Source organism: Schistocerca cancellata, chromosome 3 (assembly GCF_023864275.1).
Source record: "Schistocerca cancellata isolate TAMUIC-IGC-003103 chromosome 3, iqSchCanc2.1, whole genome shotgun sequence".
Taxonomy (NCBI): Eukaryota; Metazoa; Arthropoda; class Insecta; order Orthoptera; family Acrididae; genus Schistocerca; species Schistocerca cancellata.
In genome coordinates, this window is record NC_064628.1 from 152,103,482 (window position 1) to 152,117,001 (window position 13,520).

General features: G+C 44.2%; 1 protein-coding gene across 1 annotated transcript in view; it reads left to right on the forward strand.

Annotated features, from left to right (window-relative positions):
• The window catches only part of LOC126174772 (dual oxidase maturation factor 2-like), a 714,319-nt gene that overhangs the window by 579,172 nt on the left and 121,627 nt on the right, over positions 1-13,520 (forward strand). The gene's annotated exons all lie outside the window — the stretch shown is intronic.

Sequence of the window (13,520 nt, forward strand, 5' to 3'; positions counted from 1 at the left end):
TGTTCTTATTTCAATTTCCAGGAGTGTATTTTAACTGTTTGTGTGTCCTGTTATCTGAGGAGGAGATTGGCGAACAGTCCAGCATTTGCACAAACGAGCGTAGAAAGCTGCATAAGGACCACACTCAAGGTGACCGTGCGGCTGGCCCGCCTCCCTGTGGTAAGGTCTTATTGTGGTTAGGTCTTGTGGGACCAAACTGCTGGGGTCATCGGTCTCTAAGCTTACCCACTACTTAACCTAACTTAAACTAACGACAACACACACCGATGCCCGAGGGAGGACTCGAACCTCCGACGGGAGCAGCCGCGCGAACCGTGACAAGGCGCCCTAGGCCGATCGGCTACTCCGCGCGGCGCCTCCCTGTCTAGCAAGATAAAACGCTGCGTGTTAGGGTGTACGAGTATAAGTCGGCCAAAAGAAAACTTCAAAATTAAAAATTTGTTATAAAAGGTATCCCGGCTACTGGAGCTTCAGCATGCAAGGCTAATTAAACATTTAATCGAAGGAACACCGAAACACAGGAGTATGGAGAAACCTAACGATGGAAGTACGTCGTTCAGAGTAAAGGGCGAAGAGATCACTAGAATGGAGCAGAACTGGATCACGCCACAGAAGAGATTGTGTCATTGCGAAAGAAGGAATAAGTGGGCACGTTAGGGGGGGGGGGGGGGGAGATATTGTCGATGTGCAGTGCCTCCATGGCTGAGCGGCTCGACTCGGGTCGATTCCTGCGTGCTGACCGCTGCGCAATCGCCGCTGCGGTATGTTGTGTTACGACTTTGGGCAGCTGTTGCGACGCAATTACCGGTCTGCAGAGAGAAACGCTGGTTCGTGCGTTATGGTCCAACGGCCGTCCGGCGGGGGCTGCCGACGGAAAATCCCTGCAGATTGCTGGAGCGCGACCTCCTCCGAAACGAACCGTGACAGCGGGCTCTGATCTCGCGATTTCAACGAACGTGAAGCGGACCGTAAATTCCGACGCAGAAGAATCTGGTTCGAAGGGGATCCTGCGTGGATCACGAGGGGCTGCTTTCACGATTGCAACTTGCAAGGAAATATTCCTCATTTGCTTATTTGCCCTACGCATCATTACACAAAGCAGGCAGCAAGAACCTATTTCGGCAAAGAAGGCGAGGGGAAAGGGGGAAGCTGTCACGTTACGCGATTACAGCTCGAGATAAACGACAGTGTGACTCAAGTGACGATCAGAATAACGCGTTTCATAAGCAATGAAGAAATGTCTCTAAACAAGCGATTTACGATAAATGTATCTCACATTTTTGAAGGGATAGACCAGGGTGTCGCTCGATTATGGAATCGTTATCATCTTTTTTTTCAATAAAATACCAAAAGAATTACAAAACTGACTTAGAGCGTGAATGTACACCCTTAAGACAGTATCATGTATTTTCTTATAGTAAAAAACTTGCGTCATGAGGACACCACGCGACACTGACAAAAGCCTTCATGGAATGCGAGGGCTGTTGGTGGGAGGTCTGAACTCCACAATTTTCAACCTAGAGCAAAATTTCAGGAACTGCTTTGAAACTGACGATATTATCTACCGTAATAAATAGGGATTTTTTTTAAAAAAAGGTTTTTAAGAAAATGGCTGCACTGTGAAATAAAAATCTTTTTTTTTTCGACAAAAACGTGTAACAAAAATCGAAATTAAAATATGTCACAAAAATCCTTCTTACCACAGTAGAAAAAAATGCCGATCCGCAAGTTACAAAAAAGTATACTGTAATTGCATGTATGTTTCATGAGTTGTAGCTCCCGCCAACTTGAAAAATGTTGTTTTGAAAAAAAAAAAAAACATGCGTTTAAAGTTTCAACCTGTGTTTTTTTAGTATAGGAATTGAACACACCATTAATCGGCAAAGCCAGCACCGTAAAGCTGGTCTTTTTTTCACCGATGTGGAAACACTGTCATTTTGACGAAATTATATCGATTAACTGGCGTCCGCTTACCAATCGAAGTATTTTTTGCATGGCTGGGATTATTTTTCGAACCTTTTCTACCCGTATAAATATGTTTGTTTGTCATTTTCAAGCACTCACGTTTTACTTCGCATAAAAACAAGTGAAATGACAAGTTAAGCAGACGTGAGACAAGCACGTGCTTTCCGGCTGTTGACCTTTAACGAATCATGTTACGAAGAGAAATCTTTTTGAGAACAGCGTTTTAGTTGATACTAATACACTCTGTGATATTATGCGAAACTATCAGTACCGTTATTTCTTTGGTAACTATTATAGAGTAAATCGGTTGCATTCGAGCACTCGGCTGCGCCAGATCCCCATGCAGTAAATCACAGTTTTGACATACTGTATGTAACATTTATGGTACACTTTATATGAATGAATTTTAGAAATAGACCCCCTAAGGAACATTTAAAACCAATAGGAAAGGTCTAGCCTGGTCTACCACCTTAAGCTCCGTACTGATTCTCTGGAAACTTAACAACGAATCATCAGCACTAACCTGCAGAATTCACATCAGTTCGCATTCAGGTTACGTGTAAATAAGATAGTTATCTAAATTACGCGAAATGGAGCAGCACAATTATAAGGTATACCCAACTGAAAAGGAGATCTTCGCTGTAGCGTTGTTGTATGTAATGCCAGTGGTTTACGTGTTTACCGATAGGTGCTACGGTGGTATTCCCAGTTCCACGAGAGCAGTTACCGACTTCGCAGTAATTTCCTCGTTTCTGGAGAGTTGTTTCCGCAGTTCGTCGCGTGATGCATTCCCCCCGATCAGCACAAATAGCGGTTATCCTGTTTCTTCGCGCTGAAGGGGAGAGTGCTTCTCAAAATTGGTGCAAGATCAAAGAGCCGTACGAAGGACAGTGTCTCTCGCGGTGCTCAATATTCCGGCGGTGTCAGTTTTGTGAGATGGGATGTGTGGCCAATAAGATTCTCGAGCTTCTTCAAAACATTTGGTGGGAGATCCTAGACTGTCCTCCTTACAGTCCTTCTCCCTAGGTGATTCACACATCTTCGGCCCTAAAAACAATCTCTGAAACGACAGAGGTTCACCTGTGACAAGGAACTGGTCTGGATCCGTCAGCAATCCAGTAGTTCCTACACTGAAGCCATCCAGCCCATTCCTACGCGTTGGGATCGGCGTATCAGTGTCAACGGCAATTATGTATAGTTTTACTATTCCAGATGAACTGTAATAATAAAATTATTATTAAAATTTCTTTATATGTAACTGTGTTATCCTTTTCATTCTGGTACACCTTATATTATACTGTGTCCGATGAAACTTTCTCTGGCTTATTATGAATTGTCAAATCTTGTGAGTAACTGCGATGGGTGTATGTGCACTGTAATCTTAGGTGAATGTTATTTGGAAATAGTGTGCAATGAAACGTCTCGGGGGAGAAAACTCGATCCTGGTACGCTGTCTACTCCCTTCAGGTGAGTCGAGGACCCCGCTTAACTTAGCCTTCCCATCTGACGGATTTATGACTATCAATAGCATCACAAGAGTGACCTCGCTCTGTGAGATACTGCAAAGCGCTTTGAGATTTATTTGAGTACAGTGGCGTATAGTCTGGTGAATAGCAGCTGTACACCTATACCTCTGCAAACACGAAAAATGCTGATGGGATCCTCTACCCCTACTACAGTTTGAACCTACCACCACGGCGACTAGTACCACTACTAGCATGCGTTAGCCTATGAATGTTGTTACGAGTGGCTAATGTTGACAAGTTTATGCAGTTCATTGTCGAGCACTGGAGTCAAATTCGGAGTAACGGTCGTCATATGATATTTTTACAGCTGATATCTAACTTTTCATCCGAGCTTTTAAGTGCTTGAGAAAGTTTCTTTTCCACTTTCTCGTATCAGATACTTCATATGACAGTAACCGATTGAGGCAGCACATTTAAATAATGGAACAAAACCTTTCTCAAAAACTTAAAATCATCTTAAGCTGACTCCTACTAGAATCGACATTTACGCTTCTCATTTTTGCAACAGGCAGTCCTCAAGGAAGCCAAGAGTCTCCTTAATCGATACAATATTGAAGCATTTTCCCAGTCACAAATATTTTGGGTTCACTTTGCAATGAGTTTAATTATTTCAAAAACTTTGTTCTGTTTCCAAACCATATGCCACTGGCGTACAACTTACTTCGAAAATTAATCAGCAACTACTTTTGGAGGCATACCCTCATTTGGGAAAACCATTACTTCAACACAGTGCTACTCACCTGGGTGTTATGCTGGTCAAGTGTATTACAAATTGGCGTACGTTATGGAATCCGACTGTGACCTCAGGCCGACAATTGGCTTCATGAGAACAAGGTAAACGGAAATACTCAACCATCTAATAGGCATTCCATTGATCTCCGTCAAATAGAAACTGCGAACCAACCTGTCTGTTTTTACAAGAAGCCCAATTTATGGCTCATAGCCCCTCCCCCCCCCCCGGTGAATAATTAGAGAGTGGACGCACGTGTTTTTAATTCCAATATAAACTTCAAGGAACAAAACCCTTTCTTATGTACTGACTTGGCAGAAAAGCTAAGAAATTTTGGTCTTATGTCAAAGCGGTAGGTGGATCAAAACAAAATGTCCAGACACTCTGTGACCAAAATGGTACTGAAACAGAGGATGACAGACTAAAGGCCGAAATACTAAATGTCTTTTTCCAAAGTTGTTTCACAGAGGAAGACTGCACTGTAGTTCCTTCTCTAGATTGTCGCACAGATGACAAAATGGTAGATATCGAAATAGACAACAGAGGGATAGAGAAACAATTAAAATCGCTCAAAAGAGGAAAGGCCTCTGGACCTGATGGGATACCAGTTCAGTTTTACACAGAGTACGCGAAGGAACTTGCCCCCTTCTTGCAGCGGTGTACCGTAGATCTCTAGAAGAGCGTAGCGTTCCAAAGGATTGGAAAAGGGCACAGGTCATCCCCGTTTTCAAGAAGGGACGTCGAGCAGATGTGCAGAACTATAGACCTATATCTCTAACGTCGATCAGTTGTAGAATTTTGGAACACATATTGTGTTCGAGTATAATGACTTTTCTGGAGACTAGAAATCTCCTCTGTAGGAATCAGCACGAGTTTCGAAAAAGACGGTCATGTGAAACCCAGCTCGCGCTATACGTCCACGAGACTCAGAGGGCCATAGACGCGGGTTCACAGGTAGACGCCGTGTTTCTTGACTTCCGCAAGGCGTTCGATACAGTTCCCCACAGTCGTTTAATGAACAAAGTAAGAGCATATGGACTACCAGACCAATTGTGTGATTGGATTGAGGAGTTCCTAGATAACAGGACGCAGCATGTCATTCTCAATGGAGAGAAGTCTTCCGAAGTAAGAGTGATTTCAGGTGTGCCGCAGGGGAGTGTCATAGGACCGTTGCTATTCACAATATACATAAATGACCTGGTGGATGACATCGGAAGTTCACTGAGGCTTTTTGCAGATGATGCTGTGGTGTATCGAGAGGTTGTAACAATGGAAAATTGTACTGAAATGCAGGAGGATCTGCAACGAATTGACGCATGGTGCAGGGAATGGCAATTGAATCTCAATGTAGACAAGTGTAATGTGCTGAGAATACACAGAAAGATAGATCCTTTATCATTTAGCTACAAAATAGCAGGTCAGCAACTGGAAGCAGTTAATACCATAAATTATCTGGGAGTACGCATTAGGAGTGATTTAAAATGGAATGATCATATAATGTTGATCGTCGGTAAAGCAGATGCCAGACTGAGATTCATTGGAAGAATCCTAAGGAAATGCAATCCGAAAACAAAGGAAGTAGGTTACAGTACGCTTGTTCGCCCACTGCTTGAATACTGCTCAGCAGTGTGGGATCCGTACCAGATAGGGTTGATTGAAGATATAGAGAAGATCGAACGGAGAGCAGCGCGCTTCGTTACAGGATCATTTAGTAATCGCGAAAGCGTTACGGAGATGACAGATAAACTCCAGTGGAAGACTCTGCAGGAGAGACGCTCAGTAGCTCGGTACGGGCTTCTGTCAAAGTTTCGAGAACATACCTTCACCGAAGAGTCAAGCAGTATATTGCTCCCTCGTACGTATATCTCGCGAAGAGACCATGAGGATAAAATCAGAGAGATTAGAGTCCACACAGAGGCATACCGACAATCCTTCTTTCCACGAACAATACGAGACTGGAATAGGAGGGAGAACCGATAGAGGTACTCAAGGTACCCTCCGCCACACACCGTCAGGTGGCTTGCGGAGTATGGATGTAGATGTAGATGTAGATGAACTTGCGAAGAAGATATAACTCATAGAGCCTTTGTGGGTCGCCCACGATCGGAAGAGCTGACAGCAAGATGCAAGATAGTTGTTTCAAATGGGACACTAGCTAAACTTTGAACAAGTCATGCTAAGTGTACCAAACTCTATCTATCAGGGTTTCCGTGAAATCCCGAGTCCACATGGACACGGGTGAAACTAGGCACTTAGACACACATACTCTTATTCTTGGTACCCTGACCAGTGCTCCTGAGAAGACATCAGGCCCATTCTGATCAGTGAAGCGGATGTGACCCAATTCTGGACTAAAACTTTTAACACCTCATTTCTGGCCCCATCTGTGGACTCTCCTTTGGCTACCGTAAACTACAGAGCTGTTTTCGAGTATGCAGGAAAGGGGGTGACGGGCTTCATTCCGCCTCAAGTTAAGGGACCGATTGTTCAGTAAGTGTTTTAAGTGAATTGTGGTCGGGACCCACTGCCCTGGCTAAAGGACTAGTTCCTTTTCCATGATGACAGGTTTATTCCAGTAGGTCTACTTGTTGGAAATGCACTTTTAAAAAGACGAGCTAAGAAGCTCAAGAATTCTAACATCTGCAGCAGGAAATTGTCGATGGAAATGACCATTCTGCTGCTGAAGCTGATTGGCTGTAAGGCGTGGTTACTTTGAGCGACTGGGAGCTCGTGAAATTAAATAACCTGTTAGTAGCTCTCAATAGTGTAAGAAGGGAGTCGCGGGACTGTGAGGCAGAGATGTAGGCCCTCCGTGATTCTAAGCGATCAACAGAGTTGTTTCACCAGTGGAGAAAGTTTTGAAACATGTGCGTTGATCCCTTGAGCGGGAGTGGAATTATGATTAAGCCGTCGGTTTTCCAGGTGAATGTTACAGTTTAGAGAGCGTGCTAGGAGTCGGCTGGAGAAGGACGCATGGACTTCTCTTAACTGAAAGAAGCAGACTTGGCAACGTCTAATAGGCGGCAATAAATACAGTTTCTTCCCGCAGAAATCTGAAGTGTGGTGGTTTCGTGAGTCTTTTTCTTCCTTTTATACTTTTATTTATTGTTTTGACTATGGAAGTGAACGTCGGTGGGAGTTACTAGAAATCAGTTGCAGGTGGTGTAGTAATTGTTTTCGGGGTACTTATTCCAATCCAGTGGTCGGATGTAAATGTGTTTTTGAAAGTAGGCAGGTTGCTACAGGGCAGTAATTAGTGGCATAGGAGTTGTGAAAATTTTAACAAGTTGCTACATAGCTGCTCCAAAATTCACAGTGATCCAGGGAAGTGTATAGGCTGTCATTTCAGCTACGGACGACAATATTATAGAATGCGCAATTAATTTTGACCTACGATTACCATCTTCAACACCAGAAGCTCAAGATATTCCTGCCCTTGAACGTGGCGAACTATGAAGGGCAGCAAAATTACAAAATAAGGCAATCAGAAATCATAATTTACACGTACATAACACTTTTGCAGATCTGAGTACAAGTGCTCTGTAAAATGCTGTAAAAATGTTATTCTCAACGAAGAGAAATCTTCAAACATAAAAGTAACTACAGCGATACTCCAGGGAAGTGTTATTGTGCATTAATTTTCACACTATTTATAAATGGGCTTGTGGAAATTCCATCAGGGTCTCGACGGCTGATGCTGTTGTATAGAGAGATGTCGCAACGCTAGAATGTTGCGGCGAAATGTAAGAAGAGCTGCAGATGGCTGACGCTTGGCGCGGGAATCGTCAGTTCACCCTCAACATAAACAAATGTGACGTACTGTGACTAAGCAAGCAGAAAGTTCCATCATTACATGACAGCACGACTGCAGAGATATCATTGAAAACAGTCTCATGCTTTAAATATGGAGGAGAAAGCATACGGGGCGATTTAAAGTAGAACGACCACGTAACATTAATCGCCGTAACGGCAGATGCCGTAATGTGATTCACTGGAAGAATCCTCGGCAACAGTGGAAATCCACACCTTCGCTCGATCAGTATTTGAATATTGATCGTTACTGTAGCATCGGTACCAGATAGGATTGTTGGAAAAAGTGGAGAAGATAAAAGAAGAGCAGCGAGTTTCGCAATACGTCCATTTAATAAGCGCGAAAATGTCACAGAGCTTCTCAGCCAACTCGAAACGGCAGACGATACAACAGTTACGTTCTGCATCACAGTGTACTTTGCAGTTAAAGCTCCGAGAGCGTAGGTTCCTAGAAGGCAGAAATCATCTTACTTTCTCCTACATACATCTCGTGAAAGACTGTGTAGGTAAAAATGAGAAATTCGAGGTCACACAGGTGGATGCCAACAACCGTTCTTCCTGCGAACTATTCCACGGCTGGAACAGGGAAGGGGGGAAGTGACAGTGGCATACACTATACCCTCCACCATACACTACAGGGTGGATCGCGGAGTATAGATATAGCTGTAGACGTATTGTGCAGTCAATTTAGATCCGTCACACGCCTCAGAGAGAGTTGGCGACGTCCAAGGAAGTCAGAAAGGAAAGGAACGTTCCGTACTGTCTAGTATTTTCATCGCGTTGCTGTATTTTCATTTCATTTTTATTTCATCTCAAATGTAATGTTTACTGCGAAGGAGTACGGTACGTGACACGATTAACATCGAACTGTCGACGCGCATAATCGTAATATGCTGTAGAGCTTTCCCGATAAGAACGGCCGATAAAGGCAAGAGTAGCCGCAGAGAACGCTGCGACCGTCCCGGTGGCGAGTGCTTCATTCTGACCCTCATGCTGCGCCCATAAATCAAATTCTTAAGCTCGGCGCAGCGGGCTAATAAGGTAAGCCGCTGTATTCAATTGGCGGCGCTCAGAGAGATTCCAGATAACGGGGCCGGAGCAAGATAAGGATATTAATGTGGAAATACCGGCGTATCGCCGATCGATCGGCGATCGCCGCCAGAGCAGGCTCGTGTGAAAGGAACCGACAGGTAGCCGGTGGTGGCTCGGCCACCGCGCTATGAATGGCGGCCCCACGCCGCGAGCGGCGCCGTTTCGCGAGCCGAGTTGCAGCGTAACGTTTCTTGATTAAATTGTGGACGCAATTAATTAATTACCGGCGATCGGCCAGGTCTCCGGTGGGTTTTGCCTCTTCGGGTGCTAACCGCCAGCGAGCGGGCGAATGAGTTAGCTTCGGGGGCGGCCTCATTGAAAATGAACTCCTGCGAGATCGACAAAAAGGAGTGAGAGGAACGCTGCGACCGGGGCCGGCGAGCTGCTGCCGCTGCCGTGGCGGAACGGTCGCGCGCCGCTGCCCACTTGCGGGACGGGGCGGCGGGCACACACGCCTTCGGCAGGAGGCGGAGGAAGGCAAGAGGCAAGGGAAGGGCACGGCACGCGGAAAGTGGGCAGCGGGCAGCGCGCCGCGGCCGCGATAAATCGCGGGTAACGCACCGAGAAGGGCAGCGCGCCCGTGCGGTGCGCGTCGCGGGGCGTGGCGGCGCGCCGCCCACTCCCACGCTCACAGCGCGGGGGCGGACACACGTCGACGTGCGTTCTCCCGTCCAGCCGCTGGCCGCTGCCAACGCACCGTACAGCTCTGGAACTTTTCAGATCGTAATCCGCGGCAGCTTTGCCAGAAAGCTTCATGAATACTGCAGTAGTTCCGAGATATCTCACAGAACGGAGGTGGTCGAGATCTCTGCGGAGTGTTATCCACAATTTCATAGAATATTCCCATACAAAAATTAGAAAACTTACCTTACATCTTAACTATTTCATGGTTAAAAGTTATTTTGCATGTTGCTGTTGTGCTCTTCAGTTCAGAGACTGGTTTGACGCAGCTCTCCATGCTACTCTATTCTGTGCAAGCTGTGGTGTCACCGCCAGACACCACACTTGCTAGGTGGTAGCCTTTAAATCGGCCGCGGTCCGTTAGTATACGTCGGACCCGCGTGTCGCCACTCTCAGTGATTGCAGACCGAGCGCCGCCGCATGGCAGGTCTAGTCTAGAGAGACTCCCTAGCACTCGCCCCAGTTGTACAGCCGACTTTGCTAGCGATGCTTCACTGGCTACATACGCTCTCACTTGCAGAGACGACAGTTTAGCATAGCCTTCAGCTACGTCATTTGCTACGACCTAGCAAGATGCCATATTCAGTTACTATAATCTGAACAGATAATATTGTGAATCATGTACCCTCAAGAGCGACGTTCATCATTAATGGATTAAAGTTAAGTATCAAACTAATTACGTCCGCTTTCGGAATTCTCATTCCTTGTCATGTTCCAGACCTCACGTCAGTATAGTTCTTCCCTCCTCACGCCAGCCTGCGTGAGCTAAGACGCGTGCATTTCGGCCTCCATTCGTAACACGGTGTGGCACTTCAGCCAACACAACACAAGCCTCTTCATCGCCGAATAACTACTGCAACCTACATCCTTCTGAATCTGCTTAGTGTACTCATCACTTGGTCTCCATCTAAAAAAAAAAAAAAAAAAACACGCTTTCGGAAAAGACTTCCTGACACTGAAATATATTCGATTTTAACAAATTTCCCTTTTTCAGAAATGCTTTCCTTACCATAGCCAGTCTGCATTTTATATACTCTCTACTTCGATCATCGCCGGCCGGAGTGGCCGTGCGTTTCTGGGCGCTACAGTCTGGAACCGAGCGATCGCTACGGTCGCAGGTTCGAATCCTACCTCGGGCATGGATGTGTGTGATGTCCTTAGGTTAGTTAGGTTTAATTAGTTCCAAGTTCTAGGCGACTGATGACCTCAGAAGTTAAGTCGCATAGTGCTCAGAGCCATTTGAACCATTTTGAACTTCGATCATCATCATTTACTTTGCTCTCCAAGTAGCAAAACTCATCTACTGCTTTAAGTGTCTCATTTCCTAGTCTAATTCCTTGAACATCATCTGATGTAATTAGACTACATTCCATTATCCTCGTTTTGATTTTATTGATGTTCGTCTTATATTCTCCTTCCAAGACATTGTCCATTCCGTTCATCTGCTCTTCCGAGTCTCTGACAGAATTACAACGCTTGCTCAATATACAGACTGAACAACATCGGAGATAGGCCACAACTCTGTCCTACTCCTTTCTCAACCACTGCTTCCCTTTCGTGCCCCTCGACTCTTATAACTGCCATCTGGTTTCTGTACAAATTGTAAATAGCCTTTCGCTCTCTCTGTTTTACGTGTGCCACCTTCATAATTTGAAAGAAAGTATTCCAATCAACATTGTCAAAAGCTTTGTCTAAGTCTACAAATGCTAGAAACTTAGGTTTGCCTTTCCTTAACCTATCTTCTAAGATAAGTCGTAGGGTCAGTATTGTCTTGCGTGTTCCAAAATTTCTATGGAATTCAAACTAATCTTCCACGAGGTCGGCTTCTACAAGATTTTCTATTCGTTTGTAAAGAATTCGTGTTAGTATTTTGCAACCATGACTTATTAAACTGATAGTTTGGAAATTTTCACACCTGTCAGCTCCTACCGACTTTGTGATAGGAATTATTATATTCTTCTTGAAGTCTGGGAGTATTTCGCGTGTCTCATATATCTTGCTCACCAGATGGAAGAGTTTTGTTATGGCTGGCTCTCCCAAGGCTATCAGTAGTTCTAATGGAATATTGTCTACTCCCAGGGCCTTGTTTCGACTTAGGTGTTATTCTTCATACATTTCAAAAATAAGTCAAAAACTGCCTTCCATTTTGATAACTGTGGCATGTAACTTAATAACTGTTGAAACACCAAAAAGGAAATTTAGCGTAAATGCTAAGGCCAATAACAGATGTTCTGACACATGCGCCAGAACAGCGGGAAACAGTTTTTACATCTGTCTAAAGATTGCACTCGTATGTAATACCAACACCGATGTTCAGATAAAGATATGCGCCTACTTTCTGTTGGAGTTTTAGCGTGCACTAGGGTCCATTGTTGACAACTGAAGTAACTCTGGGGTTTCTTTGCAACAATAGGGTATTTCTTAATTAATTATTACATGTAAATAGCACACAAACTGCAAAATGGAAAGGAAAACTGCACGAAAACGGAGGAAGAGAGGTGAAGGCATCACTCAAAGTCAAAGGGAGAAACCAGGCGGCAAAGGAAAGGAATATACTCGAAAAGACGTTATTATGGCGCCAGCTAAAGAGGCTCCCAAGCACCAGGTAGACCTTGGCTATCATTTTGACATGTCTTATAAGGCTTGGAATCAATGTAGGTAAAGTTAAAGTATTTTAATGGTTTAATTTATTACTGAAACGGTTTTAGTATCAACAGAACAACATAGTGCTGATTGTGAGGTTATAGTTAACTACTTGTGTAGAATCATTTACTTACCTAATACAAAACACAAGTTTTTGGCGAAAGGACACTCTTTTATACCTTTGCTCACCTGAAGAAAGAAAACGGGATAAATGTGTGTGAAGTTCGCAAAGATTTAGTGAGCATCATCACTGAATCTACGTGCACAGCACATTCACAGTGGTTGTTACGAAAGAAAGAGATTTTAGCGACTATAAGTAAACAGCTTAAGAAATATGAACTTCACCGGTGTGCACATTTCAAAAGCACAGTGGATCAGACTGACTGATAAACGGCTAGGGATATTGCAAGTTCGGTTAGCTCTTAATGCAGTTGAAGCGTTCAAGGAACATTACATCTTAAAGAACTTTGAAGCCTTCTGATATTCAACAAGCCCAGCTGGGAACACTGCGTTGTGAACCTAGGTTGTCTGAAGAAAAGGATGAGATTTAACTACATTGATTCCATTTGTAAAATAGGATAGTAAGTAGTTTTATGAGAACATTGTGAAATGAGTGAAAATGAATATGATGGCATTTGTATCGTTATTTACATTAAACCCATCGCATACAGAACATTTCATTTTTTTCATATCTTGTATTATTTAGTTCTTAAACATACAGACGTAGAATACAACCACATATATGTCATGAAACCAGCATTGGTGTGTCCATCCTCGTGATTCTTCGAAATCAGGTGAACTTCGGCCGTTCCCTTATGTAAGAAAATGAATCACCTACAGCCGTCCTTATTATGTCGTGTATTGTATGGCTACTAGTTTCGGTGCCCTAGCTGATGCCGGGAGGGTTAACACCATCCGTACACACGATGTATCAGAGGCCAACATCTATAACTGGTTTTCGCAGATGACTCGTAACCGCAATGTTGTCTCTTCACCCACCAACTATCAACTCAACTCAAACTGTGTAGTTTTTGTGTTTGTGTCGCGATCCTCAAGTTATATACTGCTTTTGT